At 34.8% G+C, this 18480-nt stretch overlaps 1 long non-coding RNA gene across 3 annotated transcripts; it reads right to left on the bottom strand.

The window, feature by feature from the left end:
- Positions 1–9126: 9126 nt before the first annotated feature.
- LOC127719196 (uncharacterized) lies at positions 9127–15918 on the bottom strand. Of its 3 annotated transcripts, none has more exons than XR_007990183.1 (3): positions 15758–15918; positions 14494–14614; positions 9127–9294 (listed from the first exon to the last, which is right to left on the bottom strand). It is a non-coding gene; the product is annotated as an uncharacterized LOC127719196 (long non-coding RNA). The 3 variants fall into 3 exon arrangements; XR_007990181.1 differs by having other exon boundaries at positions 15665–15918; XR_007990182.1 differs by having other exon boundaries at positions 15631–15918.
- Between the last annotated feature and the right edge of the window lie 2562 nt (positions 15919–18480).

Here is an 18480-nt window from a genome sequence, read left to right on the forward strand (position 1 = left end):
ACCGACGGTAGGTATAGAAAAATACTGTTGATAGATAGTGCATATGAATACTATATTGTACGTTAACCACCGACGGTAGGTATAGACATATACTGTTGATAGACGGTATATAAGAGTACTAAATGGTATGTTAACCACCGACGGTAGGTATAGAAAAATACTGTTGATAGACTGTGTAATGGAGCACTGTGTTGTATGTTAACCACCGACGGTAGGTACAGACAAATACTGTTGATATACGGTATATAGGAGTACTATATTGTATGTTAACCACCGACGGTAGGTATAGAAAAATACTGTTGATAGATAGTGCATATGAATACTATATTGTACGTTAACCACCGACGGTAGGTATAGACATATACTGTTGATAGACGGTATATAAGAGTACTAAATGGTATGTTAACCACCGACGGTAGGTATAGAAAAATACTGTTGATAGACTGTGTAATGGAGCACTGTGTTGTATGTTAACCACCGACGGTAGGTACAGACAAATACTGTTGATATACGGTATATAGGAGTACTATATTGTATGTTAACCACCGACGGTAGGTATAGAAAAATACTGTTGATAGATAGTGCATATGAATACTATATTGTACGTTAACCACCGACGGTAGGTATAGACATATACTGTTGATAGACGGTATATAAGAGTACTAAATGGTATGTTAACCACCGACGGTAGGTATAGAAAAATACTGTTGATAGACTGTGTAATGGAGCACTGTGTTGTATGTTAACCACCGACGGTAGGTACAGACAAATACTGTTGATATACGGTATATAGGAGTACTATATTGTATGTTAACCACCGACGGTAGGTATAGAAAAATACTGTTGATAGATAGTGCATATGAATACTATATTGTACGTTAACCACCGACGGTAGGTATAGACATATACTGTTGATAGACGGTATATAAGAGTACTAAATGGTATGTTAACCACCGACGGTAGGTATAGAAAAATACTGTTGATAGACTGTGTAATGGAGCACTGTGTTGTATGTTAACCACCGACGGTAGGTACAGACAAATACTGTTGATATACGGTATATAGGAGTACTATATTGTATGTTAACCACCGACGGTAGGTATAGAAAAATACTGTTGATAGATAGTGCATATGAATACTATATTGTACGTTAACCACCGACGGTAGGTATAGACATATACTGTTGATAGACGGTATATAAGAGTACTAAATGGTATGTTAACCACCGACGGTAGGTATAGAAAAATACTGTTGATAGACTGTGTAATGGAGCACTGTGTTGTATGTTAACCACCGACGGTAGGTACAGACAAATACTGTTGATATACGGTATATAGGAGTACTATATTGTATGTTAACCACCGACGGTAGGTATAGAAAAATACTGTTGATAGATAGTGCATATGAATACTATATTGTACGTTAACCACCGACGGTAGGTATAGACATATACTGTTGATAGACGGTATATAAGAGTACTAAATGGTATGTTAACCACCGACGGTAGGTATAGAAAAATACTGTTGATAGACTGTGTAATGGAGCACTGTGTTGTATGTTAACCACCGACGGTAGGTACAGACAAATACTGTTGATATACGGTATATAGGAGTACTATATTGTATGTTAACCACCGACGGTAGGTATAGAAAAATACTGTTGATAGATAGTGCATATGAATACTATATTGTACGTTAACCACCGACGGTAGGTATAGACATATACTGTTGATAGACGGTATATAAGAGTACTAAATGGTATGTTAACCACCGACGGTAGGTATAGAAAAATACTGTTGATAGACTGTGTAATGGAGCACTGTGTTGTATGTTAACCACCGACGGTAGGTACAGACAAATACTGTTGATATACGGTATATAGGAGTACTATATTGTATGTTAACCACCGACGGTAGGTATAGAAAAATACTGTTGATAGATAGTGCATATGAATACTATATTGTACGTTAACCACCGACGGTAGGTATAGACATATACTGTTGATAGACGGTATATAAGAGTACTAAATGGTATGTTAACCACCGACGGTAGGTATAGAAAAATACTGTTGATAGACTGTGTAATGGAGCACTGTGTTGTATGTTAACCACCGACGGTAGGTACAGACAAATACTGTTGATATACGGTATATAGGAGTACTATATTGTATGTTAACCACCGACGGTAGGTATAGAAAAATACTGTTGATAGATAGTGCATATGAATACTATATTGTACGTTAACCACCGACGGTAGGTATAGACATATACTGTTGATAGACGGTATATAAGAGTACTAAATGGTATGTTAACCACCGACGGTAGGTATAGAAAAATACTGTTGATAGACTGTGTAATGGAGCACTGTGTTGTATGTTAACCACCGACGGTAGGTACAGACAAATACTGTTGATATACGGTATATAGGAGTACTATATTGTATGTTAACCACCGACGGTAGGTATAGAAAAATACTGTTGATAGATAGTGCATATGAATACTATATTGTACGTTAACCACCGACGGTAGGTATAGACATATACTGTTGATAGACGGTATATAAGAGTACTAAATGGTATGTTAACCACCGACGGTAGGTATAGAAAAATACTGTTGATAGACTGTGTAATGGAGCACTGTGTTGTATGTTAACCACCGACGGTAGGTACAGACAAATACTGTTGATATACGGTATATAGGAGTACTATATTGTATGTTAACCACCGACGGTAGGTATAGAAAAATACTGTTGATAGATAGTGCATATGAATACTATATTGTACGTTAACCACCGACGGTAGGTATAGACATATACTGTTGATAGACGGTATATAAGAGTACTAAATGGTATGTTAACCACCGACGGTAGGTATAGAAAAATACTGTTGATAGACTGTGTAATGGAGCACTGTGTTGTATGTTAACCACCGACGGTAGGTACAGACAAATACTGTTGATATACGGTATATAGGAGTACTATATTGTATGTTAACCACCGACGGTAGGTATAGAAAAATACTGTTGATAGATAGTGCATATGAATACTATATTGTACGTTAACCACCGACGGTAGGTATAGACATATACTGTTGATAGACGGTATATAAGAGTACTAAATGGTATGTTAACCACCGACGGTAGGTATAGAAAAATACTGTTGATAGACTGTGTAATGGAGCACTGTGTTGTATGTTAACCACCGACGGTAGGTACAGACAAATACTGTTGATATACGGTATATAGGAGTACTATATTGTATGTTAACCACCGACGGTAGGTATAGAAAAATACTGTTGATAGATAGTGCATATGAATACTATATTGTACGTTAACCACCGACGGTAGGTATAGACATATACTGTTGATAGACGGTATATAAGAGTACTAAATGGTATGTTAACCACCGACGGTAGGTATAGAAAAATACTGTTGATAGACTGTGTAATGGAGCACTGTGTTGTATGTTAACCACCGACGGTAGGTACAGACAAATACTGTTGATATACGGTATATAGGAGTACTATATTGTATGTTAACCACCGACGGTAGGTATAGAAAAATACTGTTGATAGATAGTGCATATGAATACTATATTGTACGTTAACCACCGACGGTAGGTATAGACATATACTGTTGATAGACGGTATATAAGAGTACTAAATGGTATGTTAACCACCGACGGTAGGTATAGAAAAATACTGTTGATAGACTGTGTAATGGAGCACTGTGTTGTATGTTAACCACCGACGGTAGGTACAGACAAATACTGTTGATATACGGTATATAGGAGTACTATATTGTATGTTAACCACCGACGGTAGGTATAGAAAAATACTGTTGATAGATAGTGCATATGAATACTATATTGTACGTTAACCACCGACGGTAGGTATAGACATATACTGTTGATAGACGGTATATAAGAGTACTAAATGGTATGTTAACCACCGACGGTAGGTATAGAAAAATACTGTTGATAGACTGTGTAATGGAGCACTGTGTTGTATGTTAACCACCGACGGTAGGTACAGACAAATACTGTTGATATACGGTATATAGGAGTACTATATTGTATGTTAACCACCGACGGTAGGTATAGAAAAATACTGTTGATAGATAGTGCATATGAATACTATATTGTACGTTAACCACCGACGGTAGGTATAGACATATACTGTTGATAGACGGTATATAAGAGTACTAAATGGTATGTTAACCACCGACGGTAGGTATAGAAAAATACTGTTGATAGACTGTGTAATGGAGCACTGTGTTGTATGTTAACCACCGACGGTAGGTACAGACAAATACTGTTGATATACGGTATATAGGAGTACTATATTGTATGTTAACCACCGACGGTAGGTATAGAAAAATACTGTTGATAGATAGTGCATATGAATACTATATTGTACGTTAACCACCGACGGTAGGTATAGACATATACTGTTGATAGACGGTATATAAGAGTACTAAATGGTATGTTAACCACCGACGGTAGGTATAGAAAAATACTGTTGATGGATAGTGCATATGAGTACTATATTGTATGTTAACCACCGACGGTAGGTATAGACATATACTGTTGATAGACGGTATATAAGAGTACTATATGGTATGAGGGTTGGTATGGACATAACGGTATACTCTATATAGACTGCAGATACAAGTACTGTAATATATTTGATAACTACTGAGGGTTGGTATGGGCATAACGTTATACTCTATATACTGTATATGTACTGTAGATATAAATTCTGTAATATATGGTAACCAGTGACGGTAGGTATAAACATACAAGTATACTCTATATCGACTGTTTATACAAGTTTTGCATTGCATGTTAACCCCTGAGGATGGGTTACATTATACTTTCATCTGTTGTTTCCTTTTTTAGCCACACACACATTATCGACTGTTGATATGCTTTTCGTGATCATGGAAACGTTGTACCCGCCACATTATGTGTGTACCTTTCCCAAGTCAGTAAGTAGTCTTTAATTCAGTGGTTGCTGTTGGTTGCTGTCTTTGATATTGGTTTTTCGTTTATTGTTTCAGCATTACTCGGGCTGTTAGTTTTCGTTTTTCGTCACATCTAGTCAGGAATGGGTTTTAATAACATTCTACATCATTGCATAGGAGTATTACAGTCTATATTAGTACATGTATACGTATGGGTTACTCATTGTTGATTCACGTTCGTTTGTCTTAGGTGGATAGTTTTCTCATTGGCAATCATCCCACATATCTTCTTATTTTCATTGCATCATCTAAACATGGAAAATACGTATACAGAAAATATATACGTATAGATAATATATAAATAAGATCCATACAATACATACAGACCATATATCGAAACCAATATATACTAAGCATATACTAAGCATTCAGGCAATCATACAAAATGCATCTTAGAACCAGAGGTTATTTTGACACTGTATATGAGTCAGAGATACAGTATGTATACAGACTGTATGTAAAAATTAGACCCATAGACAAAGCATACAAAAAATGCATACAGATTGTATTAAGAACCACAGGCAATGCACACACTTTATCTTGCAGTAACAGGCAAAACATACAGACTGTATCTTCAACTTAGAACAACTTACAATGCATACATACTTTATATCTGATCCATAGCATTGTATGAATCTAAGATATAATGACAACAGCAACTATATCTTAGAATCATAGTCAAAGCATATTAACAATGTAATAGACTAAGAACCACGAACAATACATAAACTTAATTTAACTTACAACAAAAGACAATGCATACAGACTGTATCTTGGAAGCACAAACAATGCATTGATTGTGTCTAATTAAAGAACCTTTGTGAGCAGGCTCACATACCCCGCAGCCCGACATTGTCACTTAGCAAGCAAAATCTCAACAGATTATTAAGTTCAAAGACACAGAACTTCTTCAAACGCTAACTGATACAAATTTCTTGTGGATATGCACAAAGTTCAAAGGCATAATTCCTAATTCCAAACAAGAGTGCACATGCACGCTGAAAAGTCTCGCCTTCTTTACTAACTATTGATTTTATGTTGATAGTTCTAAATATAAAGCTTTACTACAACTATAAACTTAACATGACAGTGGCGGATCATATGACCTTGACCTCATTTTAATGGATCATGTCCAAGAAAATGAGGTCAAGGTCATATGACCAAAACGAGCAATACATATACACCTTACAATCATTCAATACACTAAATATAGTTGACCTATTGCTTGTATTTTCTAAGAAACAGACTAAACCAAGAAAACTAAACATTGACAAATGAACCATCAAAATGAAGTCATGGTCAGATGAACCATGCCAGGCAGACATGTACAGCTTACAATTCTTCCATACAACAAATATAGTTGACCTATTGCTTATAGTTTAAGTAACCAAAACAGACCAAAACACAAAAACTTAACACTGAGCAATGAACCGTGAAAATGAGGTCAAGGTCAAATAAAACTTGCGAGACTGACATGTACATCATAAGATATTTCCATACACCAAATATAGTTGAACTATTGCATATAATATTAGAAAAAAGAACAATACTCAAAAACTTAACTTTGATCACTGAACCAAGGAAATGGGGTCAAGGTCAGATGATACCTATCAGTTGGAAATGTACACCTTACAATCATTCCATACACCAAATATAGTAGACCTATTGCATACAGTATAACAAAAACAGACCAAAACACAAAAACTTAACTATAACCACTGAACCATGAAAATGAGGTCAAGCTCAGATGAAACCTGCCAGTTGGACATGTACACCTGACAATCCTTCCATACACCAAAAATACTAGACCTACTGCTTATAGTATCTGAAATGTAGACTTGACAACCAAAACTTAACCTTTTTCACTGATCCATGAAATGATATCGAGGTCCAGTGAAAACTGTTTGCTGGGCATGAGGACCTTGCAAGGTACGCACATACTAAATATAGTTACCCAATTAATCATAAAAAGAGAGAAATTAAAGTTACAAAAAATCTTAACTTTTTTTCAAGTAGTCACTGAACCATGAAAATGAGGTCAAGGACAATGAACATGTGACAGACGGAAACTTCCTAACGTAAGGCATCTATATACAAAGCATGTATCATTCGGGTCTTCCACCTTCTAAGATATAAAGCTTTTAAGAGGTGAACTAACGCCGCCGCCGCCGCAGCCGGATCACTATCATTATGTCGAGCTTTCTGCGACGAATGTCGCATGCTCGACAAAAACAAGAATGTGTCCACAGTACACGTTTCCCCACTCGCCCTATCATTTTTTATGTTCAGTTGACCGTGACATTGGGGTAAAAACTCTAATTTGGCATTAAAATTAGAAAGAACATATCATAGGAAACATATGTACTAAGTTTCAAGTTGATTGGACTTCAACTTCATCAAAAATTAACTTGACCAAATAATTTAACCTGATGCGGGACAGACGGGCGAACGAGCGGAGGAAGCATAGAACGGAAAACGTAATGCCCATCTACTATCGTGGGTAGGGCATAAAAATTTAATCATAATTTTCTGTCGATATGCACATCGACTTAGCATGTCCTAACTATTTAAAAAATTTCATGAAACTCTGTCGTGTACTTTCAGTAAGTTGTGATGACAAACTGTTGTAGGAGTATATTAAGGCCAAATTTCTCATAACTAATAGAAAATCAATGAATCGATAATTTCATAATTTCCTGTCGATATTATCTACAAAGATTTATAAATTCTGTTATGTGGTTTCAGGGGAGTTGAGATAACGAGAACAGGACAGACAGACTGATGGGTCAAAAACATTGTACCCTTAGGAACTTTGTTTGGTTTGGTATAATAAAGGGTCTGCTAAATAATGTAAGGCTGAGATCAATTAGTCAATTGGTCACACCAGTTTTTGGTGAAGTTCGTTTTGCTCAGTCTTTAGTGTTCTTTGTTGTGTTTTGCATACTGTTGATTGACTTTTAATCTTTTTCTTTTTTGCCGTGGTTTTGTCAGTTTATTATTGACTTATCAGTTTGAATGAGCCTTTGTTATCTTTCGCCTCTCTCTTCGATCAATTTGATTGGGAGTTAGGACATACTAATTTAGGCCCAAACTTGTCTCTGATTGTTCAGTGATTATTGCAGATGTAAATCATACTAGCCTTTACAAGGTTCTATATGGGTATGTTTTTGCTCATTGTTGAAGGCTGTATGGTTGCATATAACTGCTTACATCCACTTCATTTGAACTTGAGTGGATAGGTGTCTCATTGGCAATAATATCACATCTCCTTATTTTAGCAGTATTGTATTAGTACTGCTACTAATCTGGCTACTTCCTGTTTATGAGGCCGGTGCCTTAGACAAGAATTGAAACAACAGATCTAATCTTTCAAAAACCAAAGACTAACTTTACTAGGAGCAGCAGTTAGTTGTCATAGATACTCATGTATAAATATGCAAAAAAAAACATCTGCCACTTTTATAAAAGGGACTACACATAGTTTTTGAAAGGGTATAATCGGTTTGTGCCGAAAAAACTTTCTTTTGTCCCGAAACTCATTTGTGCTAAATGGTAATCTCCATCCACATTTTCGTGTTGCTTAGTCTTTAGTTTTCTATGTTGTGTCTTGTGTACTATTATTTGTCTGTTTGTCTTTTTCTTTTGATAGCCATGGCGTTGTCAGTTTATTTTTGATCTATGAGTTTGACTGTCCCTCTGGTATCTTTCGCCCCTCTCTTATGACTGGCAGTTCCCTTTGCAATAAGGCTGATTTTTGTAGTTTTTATCAACAGCTTGCACTTTTCTAAATTATATTTGCTTCTTAAGACTGACCTAAACTGCTTTTTAACAGTGTAATTTGATTAAGGTAGTGTTTATCAAACAACTGTTGGAAATATTTTGGACAACCCTCTTATTTACAATATTATTTGATTAACACCTAGTGATATTTGATGGTATCTTGCATAACATTAATAAAGTCTTTTTTAACAGGCAACTTGAATTTATTGGCCCCTTATTTATGTACATCTATAGCACATGCATGTACTGCTGATCTGCATATATAATAGCAATATATTCTTATGTTTGCAATCACCCCTTATTTCTTCACTCCATTTTATAAGATAACAATCTTTTTTATTCCGTATTTTATTGTTTTTTTTAAAATGTATCATTATTTTGACATAAAGACAAAATGAAGCACAGTGAAAAAAGTCTACTCTGTCCTGTAAAGTTTTAGATGTTTTTGTCGTTCAATCTTTGACACTTGTATGGAAACACTAAATCTTGATTACCTACAACAGAAATATTATCACTTTTAATAAATAAGTCCAATTCAGTTGCTGCAATTAACATACATGTAATAAGGAAAATGACAAAATTCAATAGAAAAGATCAGATCTCCACGTGAAGAATATTCAAAAATATATCAAACATAAAAGCCAAGAACAGTAAGTTTTATTTGCCATTTAAGGACAAATAGAACCATTCCACCATTTGAAGGGAAAAAAACGAAATGTACAGATTACATAAAATTTCAATGCAGAAATACAATTTATGTGCAACACTTTTCATTTAAATAAATAAATTCTACACACAGTATTTGTCTATACCTACCGTCGGTGGTTACCATACAATAAAGTACTCCTATACAATGTCTATATACAGTATTTGTCTATACCTACCGTCGGTGGTTACCATAAAATACAAGACTCCTATACACAGTCTATATATACAGTATTTGTCCATACCTACCGTCGTTGGTTACCATACAATAATATAGTACTCCTATACACAGTCTATATACAGTATTTGTCTAAAATACAAGACTCCTTTACAAAGTCTATATACAGTATTTGTCCATACTTACCGCCGGTGGTTACCATACAATACAGTACTCCTATACACAGTCTATATATACAGTATTTGTCCATACCTACCGTCGTTGGTTACCATACAATAATATAGTACTCCTATACACAGTCTATATACAGTATTTGTCTATACCTACCGTCGATGGTTACCATACCATATAGTACTCTTATATACCGTATATCAACAGTATTTGTCTATACCTACCGTCGATGGTTACCATACAATACAGTACTCCTTTACACAGTCTATATACAGTATTTGTTCATACCTACCGTCGGTGGTCACCATACAATACAGTACTCCTATACATAGTCTATATATACAGTATTTGTCCATACCTACCGTCGGTGGTTAACATACAATACAGTGCTCCATTACACAGTCTATCAGCAGTATATGTCTATACCTACCGTCGGTGGTAAACATACAATATAGTACTCATTTGCACTATCTATCAACAGTATTTTTCTATACCTACCGTCGGTGGTTAACATACAATATAGTACTCCTATATACCGTATATCAACAGTATTTGTCTATACCTACCATCAGTGGTTAACATACAATACAGTGCTCCATTACACAGTCTATCAACAGTATTTTTCTATACCTACCGTCGGTGGTTAACATACCATATAGTACTCTTATATACCGTCTATCAACAGTATATGTCTATACCTACCGTCGGTGGTTAACATACAATACAGTACTCCTATATACCGTCTATCAACAGTATATGTCTATACCTACCATCAGTGGTTAACATACAATACAGTGCTCCATTACACAGTCTATCAACAGTATTTTTCTATACCTACCGTCGGTGGTTAACATACAATATAGTACTCCTATATACCGTATATCAACAGTAAATCTATACCTACCGTCGGTGGTTAACATACAATACAGTGCTCCATTACACAGTCTATCAGCAGTATATGTCTATACCTACCGTCGGTGGTTAACATACAATATAGTACTCATATGTACTATCTATCAACAGTATTTGTCTATACCTACCGTCGGTGGTTAACATACAATATAGTACTCCTATATACCGTATATCAACAGTATTTGTCTATACCTACCGTCGGTGGTTACCATACAATACAGTACTCCTTTACACAGTCTATATACAGTATTTGTCCATACTTACCGTCGGTGGTTACCATACAATACAGTACTCCTATACACAGTCTATATACAGTATTTGTCCATAGTTACCGTCGGTGGTTACCATACAATACAGTTCTCCTATACACAGTCTATATACAGTATTTGTCCATACTTACCGTCGGTGGTTAACATACCATATAGTACTCTTATATACCGTATATCAACAGTATTTGTCTATACCTACCTTCGGTGGTTAACATACAATACAGTGCTCCATTACACAGTCTATCAACAGTATTTTTCTATATCTACCGTCGGTGGTTAACATACCATATAGTAATCTAATATACCGTCTATCAACAATATATGTCTATACCTACCGTCGGTGGTTAACATACCATATAGTACTCTTATATACCGTCTATCAACAGTATATGTCTATACCTACCGTTGGTGGTTAACATACAATACAGTACTATATACCGTCTATCAACAGTATATGTCTATACCTACCATCGGTAGTTAACATACAATAGAGTACTCCTATATATACCGTATATCAACAGTATTTGTCTATACCTACCGTCGGTGGTTAACATACCATATAGTACTCTTATATACCGTCTATCAACAGTATATGTCTATACCTACCGTCGGTAGTTAACATACAATATAGTACTCCTATATACCGTATATTAACAGTATTTGTCTATACCTACCTTCGGTGGTTACCATACAATACAGTACTTCTATACACAATCTATTTACAGTATTTGTCCATACTTACCGTCAGTGGTTATCATACATTACAGTTCTCCTTTACACAGTCTATATATACAGTATTTTTCCATACCTACCGTCGTTGGATACCATACAATATGGTACTCCTATACACAGTCTATATACAGTATTTGTCTATACCTACCGTCGGTGGTTACAACACAATACAGTACTCCTTTACACAGTCTATATACAGTATTTGTCCATACTTACCGTCGGTGGTTACCATACAATACAGTACTCCTTTACACAGTCTATATACAGTATTTGTACATACCTACCGTCGGTGGTTAACATACAACACAGTACTCCTTTACACAGTCTATATACAGTATTTGTCCATACCTACAGTCGGTGGTTACCATACAATACAGTACTCCTTTACACAGTCTATATACAGTATTTGTCCATACCTACCGTCGGTGGTTACCATACAATACAATACTCCTTTACACAGTCTATATACAGTATTTGTCCATACTTACCGTCAGTGGTTACCATACAATACAGTTCTCCTATACACAGTCTATATATACAGTATTTGTCCATACCTACCGTCGTTGGATACCATACAATATGGTACTCCTATACACAGTCTATATACAGTATTTGTCTATACCTACCGTCGGTGGTTACAACACAATACAGTACTCCTTTACACAGTCAATATACAGTATTTGTCCATACCTACCGTCGGTGGTTACCATACAATACAGTACTCCTTTACACAGTCTATATACAGTATTTGTCCATAGTTACCGTTGGTGGTTAACATACAATACAGTACTCCTATACACAGTCTATATACAGTATTTGTCCATACCTACAGTCGGTGGTCACATACAATACATTACTCCTACACACAGTCTTTATACAGTATTTGTCCATACCTACAGTCGGTGGTTACCATACAATACATTACTCCTACACACAGTCTATATACAGTATTTGTCCATACCTACCGTTGGTGGTTAACATACAATACAGTACTCCTATACACAGTCTATATACAGTATTTGTCCATACCTACAGTCGGTGGTTACCATACAATACATTACTCCTACACACAGTCTTTATACAGTATTTGTCCATACCTACAGTCGGTGGTTACCATACAATACATTACTCCTACACACAGTCTATATACAGTATTTGTCCATACCTACCGTTGATGGTTACCATACAATACAGTACGCTTACACACAAGTCTATATACAGTATTTGTCCATACCTACCTTTGATGGTTACCATACAATACAGTACTCTTACACACAGTCTATATATAGTATTTGTCCATACCTACCGTTGGTGGTTACCATACAATACAGTACTTCTATACACAGTCTATATACAGTATTTGTCCATACCTACCGTCGGTGGTTACCATACAATACAGTACTCCTATACACAGTCTATATACAGTATTTGTCCATACCTACCGTCGGTGGTTACCATACAATACAGTACTCCTATACAGAGTCTTTATACAGTATTTGTCCATACCTACCGTCGGTGGTTACCATACAATACAGTACTCCTATACACACTCTATATACAGTATTTGTCCATACTTACCGTCGGTGGTTACCATACAATACATTACTCCTACACACAGTCTATATACAGTATTTGTCCATACCTACCGTTGATGGTTACCATTCAATACAGTACGCTTACACACAAGTCTATATACAGTATTTGTCCATACCTACCTTTGATGGTTACCATACAATACAGTACTCTTACACACATTCTATATACAGTATTTGTCTATGCTTACTGTCGATGGTTACCATACAATACAGTTCTCCTATACACAGTCTATATACAGTATTTATCCATACCTACTGTCGGTGGTTACCATACAATACAGTACTCCTATACACAGTCTATATACAGTATTTGTCCATACCTACCGTCGGTGGTTACCATACAATACAGTACTCCTATACAGAGTCTTTATACAGTATTTGTCCATACCTACCGTCGGTGGTTACCATACAATACAGTACTCCTATACACACTCTATATACAGTATTTGTCCATACTTACCGTCGGTGGTTACCATACAATACTGTTAGAGTATTAGGAGTAAATCATATATGTATGATAAGTAACAAAACTATTTTACGCAACAAATGGTATGAATGAATATTGTATTATTACTTAAAATATTATCATTTTACCCAGTGAATTTTTATTTGGTCTTGATTAGATTTCATTGATAAATTTATCAGGACTGGGTTGAAACTAACCTTCAGATTTTGAAGGCTGTATCAGGTACCAGGATTGTAGTATAAAATTTTACTGCCTGTTAACCATGAGTTAATCAATTTTATAAATCAACAAGCTATCAGCTTTACAGGCTAGGTAAAATTGTTCAACGATTGTTTCATTGTTCTTTTTAATAACAAAAAAAATACCTGTTTCAGTAGACTGAAAATAATATTATTTTATAAAGGAAGATGCATTTAGATCAAATTGTGACATGAAAATGTCAAGATTCATTCCAAATTATGGACAAATGATAAAGCTATTAATAAAACCAAGTCATAACCATTGCCTTTCTCTTTTCTATTTACATTATTTATGACTAGGTAATACTGATTACTTTTTCAACTATTTTCATACTCTTTTGTTTCCTCTACTTTTCTATCAAGGACATAATTGTTTATTGCAAACTAAACATCTGCATATTTAAACTATTCCTGACTATACTCTACCTCAAATTCTGGAAACTGCAAAATTTTTCTTATCATGCTTATGGCATGAATGGTAGCTGAACAATTTCTATTTTTTGGTAATCTGGATTAGTCTTTTGCCACTGTTCTGACTATTCTGGGGCTACGTAAAAAAAAACATGACAGAATTATTAAAATTATTTGTGTATAATGTTTGTGTAGTCATGTTCTTAAAAGGACAAAAAATATTTTTAGTTTACAAATAAATAATTGTGATTTTAATATCTTAATATTATAAAAGAAAAGATTCAATTTATATTTTAATTAAAACATGAATTAGCACATATAAATCAACCTTTTACTCAGATTTAAATCTATCATCAGTTATTATAATTACTACATGTAGCTATAACTATCATCATCTAATTTTACAAGACAGTATTTATTTTGGTGGCACATCCTGCACAATAAGTATGATATGCCTTAGGTGTCATTTTGATGCAATCACATTGCAGGTGGTTAATGTCTTAGGTTTTATTGATGAATAAATTACAGTTTAGGCTGACCTGAGGTCAATAGGCATAAACAATGACGAATGTCATCAAACTATCAGATTTTACTGTAATATAATGATATTGTGACATTTATGGGAAAGAGCATAGGAGTTGGTCATATTGGTCAATAAATTTGAAAGTTTATAACTATGTTAATATTAATTACATAATAATTAAAATACCTAAAAAATCATTTCAAAGATTGCTCTTAAAACAATTTTTAGATCAGAGCATGTCTGCAATATATTCAGGGGTAATTCAAATAATTATGACTTCTTAAAAGGTTATGTTATGGTTTTTTTTCTGCAGTAGGAATACTTCAAAGCCAAAAAAACACATAAAATAGGGTTTCAAGACGTCATTATGATAATAATTTGAACTAATTTGGGATAACAATACATTTAACTTCCTTTGATGTCCGGGGGCGGTGGGGGCTTCCTTTGATGTCCGGGGGGGGGGGGGGGGGGGGGGGGGGGTACGTTTTGACAATTAATGATTCTTGAAATTACCAATAATTATTTCTTTTTGACTATTGTTACTTTGTGCAGCGAGCGCGATGGCCGATGTGTGGTTCTCGAGTTATTTTTTAAAAAGGGGGAGTGTTTGTTACCTATATCAAATTTACCCAGTTTTGATTCAAGAAAGAATTACAATCTAACCATAAGCTCCAAGGTTCCTGCTTTTCTGAGCAGAACAAAACACGAGACATTCTCGTCTCTAATATAAACAATAGTTAACTCATTTCTTCTTACAGGTTACTTTAATCAGCTGTTTATCTGTTTACCATGTTTAAACTGGTCCGCCCTTCCATCGTAGTACAGGAGGCTCAGTGCAGCGATAAATAAACACAACAGGGGTCCAGTTTATTTACGGGTAACGTCTGTAAACCAAGAACAATATAAAACATTGTCGACAGTCCCTCAATTCTGTATACTTTTCTTATCTTCATACTAAAGAGCTCCAAAAGTGGGCGTGCATAGTTGCACTGGGCGTGTCTAAAAACCGACCGTCGGTAGTTAACGTCTCTCGCTGGTTAACTTTAAGTGCCGATGGTTCAACATGTGTTGTTGAAATTGCAGATTTTTCAACTTTTTGAGACAGGGCCATTCGTGTCGTTTTGACACATCTAGTCTTTTTTTGCAACATGTTTTTTTATCAACACAACCAAAACACTTCAAAATTAAATATACACTTTTGACATTCATAATGATTATCAATTATTTTCAAATTTACATTAAATAATTAAATAACTTTAGTATAAGTAAATAGAAATGTATGAAATTTGAACACAAGGTTAATAACCACACAAGAAAGGTTGGGGTTTTAAGGGAGGCAAAAAGGGGCCCAAAAAAAAAACATTTTTCTAGTTTCCAGACAATAACTTGTGGAACATTGTATGGATCTCTCTGAAATTATACCACGATTTTCCATTCCTCAAAAGGATGGTTAGGGTTGGCTTTTGAGGGTTATAGCTTAAACCAATTAGGAATTAGGGGCAAAAAAGGGGGAAAACAATGATTTCCTGTTTGATGGACTATTACTTATTAAGTACATGAATGTTACGTTTGAATTACATACCTTACACTACTTTTAAATCATGTATAACGAAATGTATTGTCTTGAGGTGATTTGCTGCCAATTTGTTTTTAGAAAAAAGTAAAATCACAAAAATGCTAAACTCTGAGAAAAATTCAAAACGGAAAGTCCCTAATCAAATGGTAAAATCAAAAGCTCAAACACATGAAATGAATGGATAACAACTATCATATTCTGACTTGGTACAGGCACTTTCTTATGTAGAAAATGGTGGATTGAGCCTGCTTTTATAACTAGCTAAACCTCTCACTTGTATGACAGTCACATCAAATTCCATTATATTGACAACGATGTGTGAACAAATCAAACAGACATAACAGGTGAAAATGTCAAAAATACAGCCATCAAGAGAGAACTAACTGTTTTATAAAAAAGAATTTTTAAGGATGTATTTAAATGGGTAATTATGGTTGCAAATTCTATTTTGAATTTTAAATTTTAAATTTTAGATTACAGAAATTTCAGAAATTAAAAAGACATTTTTTTTAAATATAATTTATTTTTGTCAAAAAAAAAGGGGAGGTGTCAATAAACAACAGCATAATAGTGTATTGCACAAGAGCAAAAAAAAAAAAATGAGGGGTCAATATGCAACAGCATAGTGTATTGCACAAAAGCAAAGCTTAAGGGGTGTATTTTTTTGGGTAGGCCGGGGTCAATTCGCATGCATAGTGTATTGCATATAAGCCAAAAAAAAATAATATAAATTGAAACATATAACCAATTCTAAGTTCCTTGACTACAGTTATTCTCTGTCAGAATCCTATTATGTGTCAAATATTTAATTACAATCCATATTCAGACCCAAGCGCGAATATTGTGTCCATTTTTGCCCCAACTGTTCATGGTAGGACCTCCGCGGTCGTATCTAGCTGCGCTCGGCGAAGCAATTTATTATCTTCGAAATGTTTTGTAGGAATTCTGCTTCACAGAAATACAAAACAAGTCGGTCATTAGAGATGACCAATAAGTACCCATAAGTGAGACTATAAAACATAACAAGGTTGAGAAAAATAAAATTTGGTACATTATAAACCTATAATAATGTAAGCTCTGTACAGCTTTATACCAACGAACAAATAAAAGGCGTATACAATTCATGTAAACAATTTAAGACATGCAAATAAAATAAAATGCATATCAATGTGAAAGCATTATTAAGTGAAACAAGATGTCACAGTGCTCATGATAGCAACACTGAAAAAAGCACAGTTAAATTGAGCGCAGAGCCGGAACATAAAAGTAAAAACAAAGCAAAGGAGAAAAATATAAAGTACCGATGATAAAAGTATGTATGCAGTACCAGTGCAGATCCAGAAATTTTGATAAAGGGGGTGGTAGTGGCCAAGAGGGGTCCCACTCCAGTCATGCTTCACTGATCCCTAAATAACTTAGTTAGTCAAACGAATTTTCTAACAAAGGGACCGGGACCCCTGTCCCCCACTTAATACGCCTCTGAGTACAAGTCATATTTTATGTCCATTATAGAATGACACGATTTCCCCGCTATAAATAACATTATCTTTAGTTTAGAATAAACAGTGTTTTCACAAGGTTCAGTTACATTTTTCTTTTAAATAATCATAACAGATATAAGTTTTAAGAATGTTCTAATTTACGAAAACAGGTTTGATATTTGAATGTTAAATAAAACTGTTATTATAATAGTTTCCCAAAATAAAACCTTCCTCATTCAAAATATCTCTGACCATTGGCTATCGAACGGAGCAACTGGAGTACTTCTGTTTATTAAACAAAACCAACCGGAAGTTAGGTTGTTGTCGTGACTTTTCTACCAAACTCATCCAAAGTGCAATATTGTTGTGTGATTTTACTTTATTCACGTGCTTTAGATAGATGACAACACAAATTACTATCA

The sequence above is a fragment of the Mytilus californianus genome, unplaced genomic scaffold (assembly GCF_021869535.1).
Source record: "Mytilus californianus isolate M0D057914Y unplaced genomic scaffold, xbMytCali1.0.p SCAF_100, whole genome shotgun sequence".
NCBI lineage: Eukaryota > Metazoa > Mollusca > Bivalvia > Mytilida > Mytilidae > Mytilus > Mytilus californianus.